We start from the raw sequence: 15,570 nt of genomic DNA, 5'->3' as shown, positions 1-15,570 counted from the left end.
TTTCTTTTTCTGTGGAAATTTTTCCAACCTCCACCCCATCCACATTTTTCTAAATAATAACCATAAATTGTGCTTTACGAATCGTATTTGAGGCAGCTCTATTTGAAGCACATTAGAACAGCTTCTATAAAATAAAACCACGAGAACATTCCATCACCTTGAAATTGAGACAAGAGCTCTAAATTTTGCTTATCATCTTCAGTACCTGTTTTTTCGTAAATTATTGCCTTTTGTTGATACTTATAATCATTAATTTGATTAAATTGAACTTCAATAAAATCTTAATACTTTAAGTGACTGGTCGGACCAAAGGCCCATGTGTTTCATAAGTAACAGGTGCTACACATTGCGTACCACATGACTGAAACAACCACGACACTCTGTATATACAATTAGACACCATTGTTATCAACAACACATATACTGCTGTTGAATGTCTGCTTAATCTCTCTTGGAAATAACACATCTAAACATAACCAGGAAAGCAAATAATCAGTTTAGACTAATTATGCACACTTTTGATTATTATAATAAAGAAGTTAACGAGAAATGTTATAAGCTAGGAAATGTTGATGTGGTCTTAACTGAATAATTAAATATATTGGCAGGCAATATTTTCTGTTCGCTCTGTTATATATGATCTTCGAAGCCATATTCGATCCACGTACATTAATTTGATACTAACATAATATGATTTGTATGACTCAAATATCTTACCTTGAATTAAATTATCATATATGTCATCCAATCGAAAGATTCCTTTCAAGATCAAAGTTTTTTGATGGGACAACGAATACGACACTGAAATCCCTTAGCAACGTTTTCTCATCAGATCTGTAATCACGTCAGCCTTAAAATGACCGGTATATAATATGGAAATTATGTTGCCGTTTCAGTTCATTGAAACACATAAACAGAAACATTATATTCTTTGACACGAAATCAATTGTCAGGTCAGATTGTCGACTCCATTCCTGCATATCAATCGAGCCCATTGACGTGTCAATAGCAACAACCTTCCTTCATCACTGATGATCAGTCTTGGAATTTAAAATCCTCAATACACATCGAACTATACCAAGGGCATGTAATTAAGAATTGTGGTATTTTCTCACTTGGAAGAAAACTAGGAAATTTAGATGCAATCATGTGGTGCAATTTAATGCAAAAATAAAAAAAAAATTGCCGCAACATATCTTTCAAAAAGTAATTCTATTAAATTTTTAAGTGATGAAAGTAAAATGGTTGCATTGTTGCCCTTGTTATGATCCATGAAAATATCTTCTGCAACTGGATTGTTTTCTCATCTGTCATCCAGGCTTTAGACGCACTCCCATAAACAACTGGAATGTCTTCGCATCTGTCATGCAGGCTTTAGACGCACACCCATAAACAACTGGGTTGTCTTCGCATCTGTCATGCAGGCTTTAGACGCACTCCCATAAACAACTGGATTGTCTTCGCATCTGTCATGCAGGCTTTAGATGCACACCCATAAACAACTGGGTTGTCTTCGCATCTGTCATGCAGGCTTTAGACGCACATCTATAAACAACTGGAGTGTCTTCGCATCTGTCATGCAGGCTTTAGATGCACACCCATAAACAACTGGAGTGTCTTCGCATCTGTCATGCAGGCTTTAGATGCACACCCATAAACAACTGGATTGTCTTCGCATCTGTCATGCAGGCTTTAGACACACACCCATAAACAACTGGATTGTCTTCACATCTGTCATGCAGGCTTTAGACGCACACCCATAAACAACTGGACTGTCTTCGCATCTGTCATCCAGACTTAAGACGCACTCCCATAAACAACTTGATTGTCGTCGCATCTGTCATGCAGGCTTTAGACGCATACGCATAAACAGAGAGCAATGCCTGATATACACAGTCAGATATTACTCATCTAACATAACAATTTTGGTGCCATGCAAAATAATAAAAACATGCTAGTCTCAAACTGAATTTCATTTTCATCCTATCAAGTTTCTTGTGTGTTTTAAATTAGTTCCTCCACTGTGTCATCATCTCATTCACAATATATGCTGCTGTCACGAGTTATTGAATAAGAAAAAATATCCAGATGGTTGAGATACTGCAAGCATATTTAATACTCCGATATTCGTAGTGTGTGCCATGGAACGTTATACAGTTTTTCTTCTTGCTTGGTGTCAGAAAAGCTGAAACTAAATCAAAGATAAACTCTACGTCTGAACCATATTAAGTAGATAATCTGAGTCTGTATGTGGGAAGTGTAAAATGTGTTGAAAGAGTCTGACCCATGTACTGTCTAGATTGCTTTTCAATCAGTATACTATACACTGAATAAGTCATAGGCGACGTCATACGTAAACCTTTCACATTTAAAGGTTAAACCCATTAGACATACCATATAGCCGCCAAGACATAAGGTTTTATTTCCAAGATAGAGTAAAATACGTAATTAATTACAATCTGACCCAAAGTCCTGATACAGAATGAATAGACTTTCAAATAAATGCAACACTGATAGCTGCAGGAACGTTGTAGATAATACAGAATAAGCTGATGAATTCACAGAAGTAATATCATATCACCGAAAATCCGCCTGTCTTGAAAAATATAGTGCTTAAATGTCCTGAATCTTTTGTGTTATTGATTTGAATATCCATTAATTTGTTGATTCTATACTTATTTATAATCCTGATCTCAGTCAAGAAATTCCTAGAGATGGGGAGAACATAGAGGTTAATTTGAGTATCCCTTTAGAAAATTTATTCAGGAGGAGCAAGTTCTGAAGAGGGATAGTGATTAATATATATGAAAATCAAAACTGCGAATTAGAGAGTCATACCTCAAAGGAAAAATTGGAAAAATGGTGGGAGCTTAGAAAGGAAAACTCATTGTTCGACCGGCAGGCAGAAACAGAATGAAAGGAATTGTAGGATAGGAGATTGAGTTAGAGAAACAGTTTAAGTCAGAAGCAGTGACATGAGTGAGTTGGAGAAACGGGCAAATATAGAAACATTCGAGGTAAAATGGACGAGAAGCAAAACAACAATTGAGTTGTAAAGAGGCTAAGGAAAAGTTAGAACATGAATCCAACACAGGAAATCTAAGATATTTTAGATGTACCGGTGTGTGGCTTGTAGGGCTGCATGGGTAAGTTACTTCGCAGAGGCCCCAAGGAGGGGATGGTGGGGTGAGTGTTAACTCCAAACTAGGCTACTAAGGACAGTTAACATGGTTCGCCTTCTAATACTGACAAGTGGAAGCCTCCATCACGAACGAGATTAATAGCCCGAAACGAGACATAATATGCAGCAGTGGTAACAGTATTGTTAACGTGAGGAATGGGGTTAGATTTAGTCTGGCTGTCTCATGTGAAAATGGCTGGTTACAAATATAGCGGTTACAATCGAAGGTAGAGCTTGCGCCAAAGTAATTGGTCAAGACAGTTTGTCACGTTAGGAACAAGGTAACGTTGAGAGGGTTATGAGTCTGTATTGCTCCATGAGGAGATCGACGAAGATATGATACATTCGGTTGGGGTTTGTCTTTTCTCTGACGCGATGGTAAAGAGACAGTAAAATGCACCACTAACAAATGAGATGTTATGGTTTTGCTTGACACTGGATGTACTGCAGTCCTGTTATGCCGGGTCTCATGAGGGATTATCAATTGCTTCTTTAGAAATCTGTCTCGACCCATGCAGCGATTTGTTTTCGAAACACGTTATGTCCCTTATCAAAAAACAGTATGGCCTATTAATAACTCCTGATCTCTAGTCCGATCGTGTCTGGTCAGTGCAAATGATTTGATTTCTACCTCATCACGTGAAAACACAATTGATGGAATACAAACAAATCGCCGTCGTCAAATTAATTAAAAGTAAGCGTGATGTGCAATTCATTTTGTGAGAGAAGGAAATTAGACGAATTATATCCTAGACATTAATTAATTAGTCACAAGGCTATGTCAGGTTACCTTTTATACCTACGCCAGGATTACTCAGACATTATAATGAAAAGTACATTTACGTTGAAAACACTGTGATGCAATGAAAGTAGATTGCAGAGTTCATTTAAAAAGACATTTAATTTAAAAATATCAACGACATAAATCCCGGATGCAGTAAATGTTTTAATATTTGATGATGCCTGCAAAAGAAAATCAAACCAGTATGATTTTATCATCAATGATCATGACTGAATTCAAGAAACATTGAGCATACTAAATTTGATATATGTTTTGATCACAAATAATAACTGTGACAGAATGTTTCATTATTAGCACTTCTAAAACTTAATTCGTGGATTATTCTTGGATTATTTTTGGATTTGATTCTTAAAACCGTAAGTTCGTAATTTTATTCAATTTTTACAGAGTTTTTCCAGGGAAATAAACTGTTTGTTAAATTTTTCAAAGCTTATTGTTTAACCTCTTTCTTGTTACTGTTCATTCGCGCCTAAACAAGTAACATCAAAATTGGGCTGCTCGTCCGGGAGTTTTGCATTTTGGCTAAAATAGTTCAGAAAACTTTGTTTTTTGAAATTTTAATTCTCCTAGTTTTCGAAATCTATAGCGAAATCGGCAAGCTTTTTCTAAAATGCCACCAAGAGCGGAAACCCTTCTTTCAAGTCCTACCCAGGACCAATAAGACCTTTTAAAAAAAAGATGAATTAATTCAACTTGCCAGAAAATATGATCTTTCTGAGGTAAAGGCTTCCTTAACAAAACAAGAAATAAAAAAATATTGTGGTCAAGTACTGGGTAGAAAAGAATGTTCTGGATAAAGGTGCTTAGGTTTTGATCAGTAAATCTTATCACTCTGACATAACATTAAAGGAATTAGAATTAAAATGCAAGATGGAATTGGAGTTGAGGAAGCTGGAACTTCAGAGAGATAAAGAAGAAAAACAAATGCAGTTGCAATTGGAGAAAGAAAAATAAAAAATGCATTTACAAACGGAAGAAAAGAGAAAGAAAGACAAATGCGGTTACAAGAAAAGAAAATGCAGTTACAATATGGGGGGGGAGAGAAAGAAATTCAAATGCAATTAGATGAAGAAATAGAGAAAGAGAGAGATGCAAATGCAGAGAGAGAGAAGGTAGAGAGGGAATACGAATTTAGAATAAAAGAAATGGAGCTGGCAAATGAAAAGCATATTCCCACGTCAAATACAAATTTAAATTTCGATGTTGCAAAAAAAATTTTAGATTAGTGCCCCCTTTTAGAGAAAAAGATGTAGACAAATATTTTCCTTATTTTGAAAAAGTTGCTGAAAATTTGAAATGGTCAAGGGAGCACTGGACTCGACTATTACCATGTGTACTTAATGGTAAAGCTAGTGATATTTACCGTTCACTGTCAGTTCAACAAACAAGGCGACTATGATACGGTTAAGGAATGCATCTTAAGGGGTTATAAGTTAGTCCCTGAAAGTTATCGGCAAAAATTCAGAAACTATAAAAAAAAAGAAGCTGGACAAACTCATGTTGAATTTGCTAAAGAAAAGAGCAGTTATTTGATAGATGGTGCTTAGCCAAGAAAGCTGATCAAGATTATGAAAATCTCAAACAGTTTGTATTACTTGAAGAGTTCAAGAACTGTGTCCATAATGACATTAAGACTTATCTTGTAAATAAGACTTCTACTCAACAGTCTTCTGGCAAAAAAGTATCTCCGCCTATTACAAGCTCTTCTAAAACTCAAACTGGCACAACTTCTAAAAATCAAGATTCTGATAAGCTTGATTGAAGATCCTTGTCTCTTCCTACGCGTACCTATTGCAAGAAAAAGGACACGTTAATTCTGATTGCTACAAATTCAAAAATAGGCATCAGAATCATGACAGACCTATTCCAAATGCTCTTATTTCTAAGAGGTCAAGGTCACAGTTATGTACTGAAAGCAATACATTTGTTGGGTATAATAAACCCCAGTCTGATTTTATTATGGTGAATTATGAACCATTCATCTCGAAGGGTTCTATATCACTCTTGGGTGATTTGGCCAATCCTATCCCTATTAGTATTTTAAAGGAAATAGGAGTTTCTCAGAGTCTTTTATTGTCAGGTATTTTGCCTTTTTCTGAGAAGTCTTCTTCTAATGAAAGTGTTGTTATTCAGGGAGTAGAGTGCGGCTTTGTAATGTTCCTCTCCATTATGTAAATTTGTCATCAGACTAAGTCTCAGGACGTGGGTACGTGGGAAAGCCTGCCAGTTGCTTCTCGTGGCTCGGTGGTTCTTCCCTGGGTTCTTCCTCCACCAGTTATACTGGCCGCCATGTATAGCCTATCTTGTGCTGAAAAATGGCGTTTAACCCTAGAACAACAACAACAGCTAAGTCTCAGGACCCGTGATAGTCGGTACGGTCTCTGTTTTACCCGTTGATGGCATTCATTTATTACTAGGCAACGACCTAGCTGGAGACAAGGTTGTGGTTAATCCACTTGTACAAATACAATGTCTTTCAACCTTATTGTTATCATCAATGATCATGACTGATTTCAAGAATCATTGAGCATACTGAATTTGATATAGGTTTGGATCGCAAATAATAACTGTAACAGAACGTTTCATTATTAGCACTTCTAAAATTTAATTCGTGGATTATTCTTGGATTATTTTGGGATTTGATTCTTAAAGCCATAAGTTCTTCCAGGGAAATAAATTATTTGTTACATTTTTCAAAGCTTGTTGTTTTCACTCTTTCTTGTGTTACTGTTTATTCTAGGCTAAATACGTAACATAAAAGAAAGGCTGCTAATACCATTTATAAGTCTTTGGTATGACTCGGCTAGCATTTGAACCCATAACCTCCCACATCCGAAGTGGATGCTCAAACTACTAGGCCACCAGAACAGTCTCCAGGGAGTCTGACTTCACAACTTTGAAACTACAACTGAGTCCATTATTACAAGTTTGAGACTATAACAAGGAGTCCATTTGTACAAGTTTGAGACTACAAGAGTCCCTATTTTATAAGTTTGAGACATGAAGTCCCTATTCTCACAAGTTTGAGACTACAACAAGAAGTTCCTGTTTTCACAAGTTTTGAGACAAGAACACAGTCCATATTCCCTGATTTTTTTTTTTACTTCAACAAAGAAATGCCCCGCCATTATATCCCAACCACAAAAGGCTAGGAAATCAGCAAACATTGAAATACCCTTCTATTATATTCAGACCACAAAAAGCCAGCATAACAGGATAGACTAAAAATGCCCTGCCATTAAATCCATAACACAAAAGGCAAGCATATCAGCATAGACCAATATGCCCCGCCATTACATTCATACCATAAAGGGCAAGCATATCAGCATAGACCAAAATGCCCCACTATTATATTCATACATTAAAGGGCTAGCATATCAGCATGGACCAAAATGCCCTGCCATTATATCCATACCACAAAGGGCAAGCATATCAGCATAGACCAATATGCCCCGTCATTATATTCATACCACAAAGGGCAAGCATATCAGCATAGACCAATATTCCCTGCTATTTTATCCATAACACAAAGGGCAAGCATGGTACCAGCAAAAGGTCCTGCAAAACCTGTAAATTTTGTCATATATTGTTCACAGTTGAAAAAAAAGTAATATATTTTACATTTAGTTTCCCTTCAACTGAGAAGAGGTAACTATCCAAATTAGTGATACTTGGTCAGATCCTGTTGAAGGTATTTCATGTTGAGTAATCAAAACAAAATGGCCTCCAGTTATGAGGAATACTGAGTTGATTTATAAAGCTAGGTATATCAGGAAGAAGATTTTTTAAAGCATATTGGGAACATCTGACCTCGAGTAAACTTGCAACCCCATGTGAACTTGAGACGACTTGCAGCTCCATGTGACCTTGAGCAGACTTGCAGCCAGGTGGTTAACACATGAAATGTATTTGGACATAGGGCAATACATTTTGGCATTGGGCAATCTCCACTCAGATATTATAGCTACTTTGGTTCTGTCGAATTCTTAGCACAAATCCATCTCTCATAATCACAACCAAAGTAACCAACACTCATTCACAGCAAATTAAAGGTGAACCAGTTTGTTACAGCACATAATCTGTCTGCATCACTTAGACTGAGCTTTAATTATTTGATAGTTCTGCTTTAAGTATCTGATAGTCCTGGATTACAAGTTTTCAAAACAATGACTCTGATTATTGTACATAATTGACTTAATACAGTGGCATGTAAAATCCTAGAGAGGACATTATCAGATAAACGATCAAAAAAACAGAAAAAATCGAAACAAAATTATATATTCTGAAATTTTAATTTCTTTATTTCCATATGAATGTAAGAATGAAAGTAATCTCGACATGCAAATCAGATGAATATTTTGATGAAAATTATTTGAGTGCAAGAACTGTATAAATTTTACAATCTTAAAATGTCATGTATTTACAGTAAGATTTTTACAATCTTAAGATGTCAAGTTTACAAGAAATTGATTAATGTCTTTATAGAAGTATCTAATTTGCAAGAATGTCACAAAACAAGAAGCTCAAGTGGGTTTGATACTATTCACTTTTTCTTAACCAACCAAACTGCTGACAATTTCAATAAGCAGGTTTGGCTAGTATTGTAATAACACAATAAATGTATGAGACCTTCAAACCTTACATCATGTCAATTTTACTATAGTAAAACAGGATAAGTTTCATTAAAATATCTTTATCAGTCAAAGTATAGCCATGCATGGACAGAGTTCACTGATAATAGTCTCCTAGCTGTGATCTTGCCCTTAAATCAGGGGGCTTGACTAGATTATAATATACTGTCACAATACGTAACTTGTTCAAGTTACCATAAAATGTATTCAGCCATTCACTTATAGCTGAGACAGAGATACAAGCCAGTGTTTGAGTTTCCACTGCAGTGACCATCCACTTGATGCCGGGTGTGTGGCTATGGTATGTGACACACTGTCTAGTCGTGATACATATCTGGTTTAAGTTTCCTTCAAATATCTTCAGAAGTTCTAAAGTTACTCCAAAGACAAGGATACAAGTAACAGTATAACATTTCCATTGCCATTACTTTAACCCAAAGAAGCATGGCTATGGTATGTGACACACCATCTAGTCATGCAGTAAACAGCAGTTTCATGAAAATATTGTCAACTATTACAACATTATGGGACCACTCCAGTGGCCTAGTGGTTAAAACGTCCACTTCGGATGCAGGAGGTTATGGGTTCAATCCCCAGCCAAGTCATACCAAAGACTTATAAAAATGGTACTAACAGCTGACTCGCTTGGCACTCAGCATTAAGAAGTTAGTGTTAGGACTGGTTGGCCTGGTGTCGGGATAATGTGACTGGATGGGACATCATGCTACATGTCTGCGACATAATGTCCCAGTGCTAGACATCACTTTAAACTGCCACACTGCTGACATCGTAGTGATACAACTGAAAAATTGTTAAAACTAAGTTAAAAATCTAAATCACACACACACACCATTATGGGCCAGATAAGTAAACGTTTGCAGATGGATGGAAAGATGGACAATGCCATACCATAATATGGGTAAACAACAAAATGAAAACATCTTAATCATGATTTGAGTAAACATAAAAAAATAGCAAGTCCTTTAAACATTCTGTGTCTATAACTGGCACATTACATCCATTCTGAGTATGAGAAATATAATTTGTCATGAAGCATGAATATAAACAAGGAACATTATGTTTGACCTGTTTACTGGCCCTGTATGGAACTAACTGACATTTTTTTGTTGTTGTATAAACCATTTTTTCTTCTTTCAGTCTCAGTGACCTTGTCCTTTCCTGCCCCAAATTAATAAAGTCTTCCACACCCAAAGTGCAAGCTATCCATAGTTTTGTAACTGCAGATCAGTGAGAACTCATGTTATTGTGCATAAAGTATATTTCTTCTTTTAGTCCATGACCTTGACCTTTTAACACTTTTTACTGAAATTGATAGGTTCTTCCTTACCTTATGTGCAATCTATCCACAAAGTCTGATAACTGTAAATGATGTAAAACTCAAGTTGTTGTGCAGAAATCAAGCTGATAACTGATGAATCAACATTATAACACAATATGCCATGCCTTATGGCAAATGTATAAAAAAAAACATTAGAAAGGCAGTTTGTATTTGCAAGATCTCAATATAAAAACTGGTCCCTTGATTTTAGGAAAGTACACGATTCCATTCAGAAAGTAGACTGAAACATTCTGCTCACAATTATATTTGAAGCAAGAGACTGTATATTTATGGACAACAGAGCATATTTCATAATTAACAACAAAATGACAATAATCAACACAACCTTATACTGATTACCATAATCAATCTATCATATCGTACACATTTGTACAGACTCATGCAAATGAACCCCAACAATAATATAGTAAGCAGTCATTTAAACTTGAGCCACAAATATTGATTATCTTCTATGCATCTTCTGTGATGGTTATTCAATCTATTATTGACATTTTAGGAAACATAACTTGTAGATCTTTTTTAATATAATAAAAAACAACAATCTTAAGACATCAACATATAAATCCACTCACAAAATTCTTTTTATGCATTACATGTACCTAGTTCATACAAAAAAGCAAAATATTAGACAAGACTTCTATTGAAGAACTACTTCAAGTATGAAGTAATAATTTAATTAATTTCATGTCTTGCTTTTAAATCAAAAGACACGAGTCATAAATTGGCAATATGACAGCAGTCATTAGCATCAAACCAAGTTAAAGTTACAAATTATGCAGCAATAACAATCAAAATGTGATTCTAGCTTTACCATAACAAAACAGCATGTAAATATTTTGTTTACAGTTTTGTATTTGCATTTGTATTTCCACAGAACTTTAAAGTGCCCTGGCAGTTTCTCTGACATGCTGTATTGTGCACTGTCAAGCTTCCTCATTCCCTCATACACACACACACACACACACACACACACACATATATATATATATATATATATATATATATATATATATATATATATATATATATATATATATATATATATTAGTATTATGTATACAATTTTTCAAGCACAAATTCTTTTCTTCTTATTTATCACAAAATGTAACTCCTTATATGCACCTTATATGCATATCAAATGTCAAATAATTGCTGCATATCCTACATAAACAAATGTCAGATAATTGATGCACATCTTTCATAACCATGTGTCATATAATTGTTGCATATCCTTCATAACCAATGCCTGATAATTGTTGCTTGTCTGCAAATAACACACCTTGGTGTGACTGTCCCTAATAGTGTAGATCAAAGTTTGTTCAATAATCATTCATGATGACAATAATCATTCATGATGACAATAATCATTCATGATGAGATTAGATAAGGATTATCTGTTGGTATATGTAGTACATCATGTTGCATGGAGACATTGTGATTAGTTACTATTCTCTGTTTGTATGCCTGGCATGCAATCTTCTTCCTTGGAGACAATGTGATTAGCTAATGATTATGCGTGGTACACCATCATGTTTTAAGCAGTTAATCTGATATAATTAAATAAAGAGAAAAGTCTGACAGTTTGGCATTATATTCCATATCCATACCAATCAATGAAAATTATGGAGGTTTCTGGATTTAGTTACAAAGAGTTACAAAAGTTACTAAAAATCCATTATTTTCATGTTACTTTGACTTTACAGTACTCAAGTGCTGTCCAAAACTAATGTACCAGATTGTCAGTGTTGCCTGACAGATGCATGCTAATAATGGGACGCTATATTCCTAGCTACTCGGTGTACTCTTGATAAATGTATGTCTTTTATATTTGTTCCTTTAACGATTAAAAATACATGACCAAACTGAATCATATTCCTCACACTATTCATATTCAATTTGTTTTGTATATTATATGTTGCAATTTATTTATCATTGATTTATCACATGCACATGTCCTTATAAAGAAATATAATTTAGTCTCATTCTGTTTCTATTTGTAAATTCCAGTTATCGGCATACTGTTTGGGACAAAATCGCTTTCCCCCCAAGCACTAATTGTTATCAGTTAGTAGACAACAGGCAATCAAAACATTTAAGACTGATTTAGCAGGCATATTTCGTTGTAATGTTAGTGATCTAGATGCCATAATAGTATTTTGTGGCCCTTAATCAAGGTTCGTTTTGTTATTTTTATCTTTTTCTGAGTTTACTTGGGGTCATTTTAGCTTTGGCCCTTACTAGTCACTTTTTCCTCAAAAATCAATAGAGGCAAAGGAATATTGACAAAATGTATCATAAAAGCATTAAAATAAAATGTTATTTTATTCTAAATAATCAGAGAGCAATTTATATACTTTGTGAATTGTTTACCATAAAATGTGCAGCTTTAAATACCAGTTGCACTATTAGTTATCCATTCACAGGTTCATTTACTCCCTTTTCAACATTTACTGTACAAAAATATATTTTCTTTCATAAATATTTAGGAAAGAATCTTACCATGCAATATTATTTTTTGTTTTTTTCTATATCTTAAAAAAAATACTTCTCATCTCCTAGCAGGTGTAAGATCATGAAAATATATTAAGACTTCCTTAGCAGATATAAAGGTAAAACCTGTTATAATGTGATGCTCAGGCTCCAAAGAATAACATCATGATTTAAACGAGATCGTGTTGACAAATTTGTCTAAAAACTTCCACATAAAATTTTTTTAACTAACTATTCAATCATATATCGTTTGTTTTGTTCGCCAGGTTTCATCAGACATCAAAAATACTTGAACTGAATACATGCCAATATGGCGGAAATGGTGCACGGCGAAGTTAAGGCAACATTAAACGCACTGCTGGGATTAAAAATCTGCAAGGGATATGAATAATTGCCTTTTAAGACAGCATGTATTTAAGATGTTGAAAAGAGAGGTCACCTTAAGTTAAAAAATGGGAGCCATGCTGCCATTGTGTTATAAGCGGAATTATGCAATAAGGAATCAAGTTATAATGGGTTTTACCTGTATTTGGTTGAATCCAATAATGAACTATCTCTCCAAAAGTTATTTTCTATGTACAATGAAGTGATAACCATGAAGTGGTTGCATAGCCTTTGGTTTACGTTTGTCTCTGACTCTACTTGGGACCTAAAATACATGCATGTTATTGTAATGTTTTTTATCATGCTCCCATATGGTCACACATCCTCTTGTATCAGTACAGATACTGTCAAAGTCAAAAGCCATGGCAATCATTAAATTTGATGATTTTGAGAAGTCCAGAAATTTGATGATGGATTTTCTCACCCTCAGTGTCTTACCATTTGGACCTTGACAATTTCCAAATAATCAGGAAAACAACAGTACCAAATAAATGCCCAGAAGAATTAAAGTCACCTTATGACAAATGTCTGACGTGTTAAGCATGCAAATGGTCTTTTCAGTTCTTGATATTAACACTAATCCACCATCCTGAGATTAGTGATTTCGCAGATAGGTCACTAAAATCTAGCAGTCACTGATACAATGAAGCAGTGAAAATGACCACAGGTCAGTATCATTACAATTAAGAAGTGGTTGTGGGTCAGCAGTCCCTTTAATGGCTAATTGATCTATGGTGTTCATCGAGTACCTACTAACATCCTGTACTTCACAGGGTACAATATAAGCTCGAAGTGCAAATGGACAAGCGTTAAACCACTTGTCCGCTCACAAGTAAATTAGTGTGATTATTCAGCTAAATACTAAAGTGCAATGGGTACTTCATTCATGGGTCTTTTTGGTGATATACAGTTGTTGTTGTTTTGAGTTGATGTTAATAAATAATAAATGTTGAATTTACTACTGGCCTGGCTTCTGTTATTTTAGTAGGATGAGTAAAAAAATTGATTTTGGTGATTTTGTGAGTTAATGAAACAAAATCCTAATGTGAAGCCATATATATAGAACTTGAGGAACACTTTTGTTCACCTGAGGATATTAAGTCATTTAAAATGGACTTGCATACTAACCCATAGTCAACATGAAACTATATTCTAAAATAGTTCATCAAGATATATATGAGAATGTTTGCAGATCAGAGCCAGCTCAGTCTATGTTGAACATTACAGCTTGTCTCAAACAATCCACTCATCAAGCAGTAACCATAGCAACTCAATACAAACAGCAGCCGAAACATCTCAACAAACATTACTCGAATAAACAAACTTTTGTAGGCATCACAATGCTAGAAATACGCTACAGATAGTCTGCTGTAAGAACAAATTAAATCCAATTATCACAATGCTGTAACTGTAACTTTTATATGCATTTTATCATTTTTTGGAAAACAATAATAATTTTAATTTGTTTTAGCTTTTCTTGTACAAATATTTACAAACTCTAAATAAGAATAGGAACATATATCTTTTTGCAAAAATTAATAATTCAAGTATAAAAAACATAAATGATTTGTATTTGTCGCTGCTACAATGAATCTGTCAGAAGACACAAAAGTTTGAATATAATTATTTTATTTCAACATAAAAGTCGAACATTTGCCTATGCCAATGCTAATAAGGGAAAGTTGAACATTTGCCTATGCCAATCAGGGAGTGCAAAAATGAAAACAACATGGTAAGTACTTGAAAGCATTCTCAAGGGTTATCTTACAGGGATAAGAGCGAGTATGGGGCGAAAAGAGTAATTTACATTATTGGAATCATTCAACACTATATAAGACACTGACACTGTATGATTATTCAAAACTATAAGAATAAGACATTGACACAGCATGATTCATTCAACACTAAATGAATCATACACTGACACTGTATGATTCATTCAATACTATATGAATAAGATATTGACACTGTATGATTCATTCAACACCATATGAATAATACATTGACACAGCATGATTCATTCAATACTATATGAATAAGATATTGACACTGTATGATTCATTCAACACTATATGAATAAGACACTGACACTGTATGATTCATTCAACACTATATGAATAAGACACTGACACTGTATGATTCATTCAATACTATATGAATAAGATACTGACACTGTATGATTCATTCAACACTATATGAATCATACATTAACACTGTATGATTCATTAAACACTATATGAATAAGATACTGGCACTGTATGATTCATTCAACACTATATGAATAAGATATTGACACTGTATGATTCATTCAATATTATATGAATAAGATATTGACACTGTATGATTCATTCAACACTATATGAATCATACATTGACACTGTATGATTCATTCAACACCATATGAACAAGATATTGACACTGTATGATTCATTCAACACTATATGAATCATATATTGACACTGTATGATTCATTCAACGCTATATGAATAAGATATTGACACTGTATGATTCATTCAACACTATAAGAATAATACATTGACACTGTATGATTCATTCAATGCTATATGAATAAGATACTGACACTATGATTCATTAAACACTATATGAATCATACACTGACACTGATTCATTAAACACTATATGAATCATACATTGACACTGTAAGATTCAATCCATACTATATGAATAAGATATTGACACTGTATGATTCATTCAACACTAT

The sequence above is a fragment of the Sinohyriopsis cumingii genome, chromosome 18, assembly GCF_028554795.1.
Source record: "Sinohyriopsis cumingii isolate HCF-2022 chromosome 18, ASM2855479v2, whole genome shotgun sequence".
Classification (NCBI taxonomy): Eukaryota; Metazoa; Mollusca; class Bivalvia; order Unionida; family Unionidae; genus Sinohyriopsis; species Sinohyriopsis cumingii.
Note: the sequence above shows the minus strand (reverse complement) of the source record.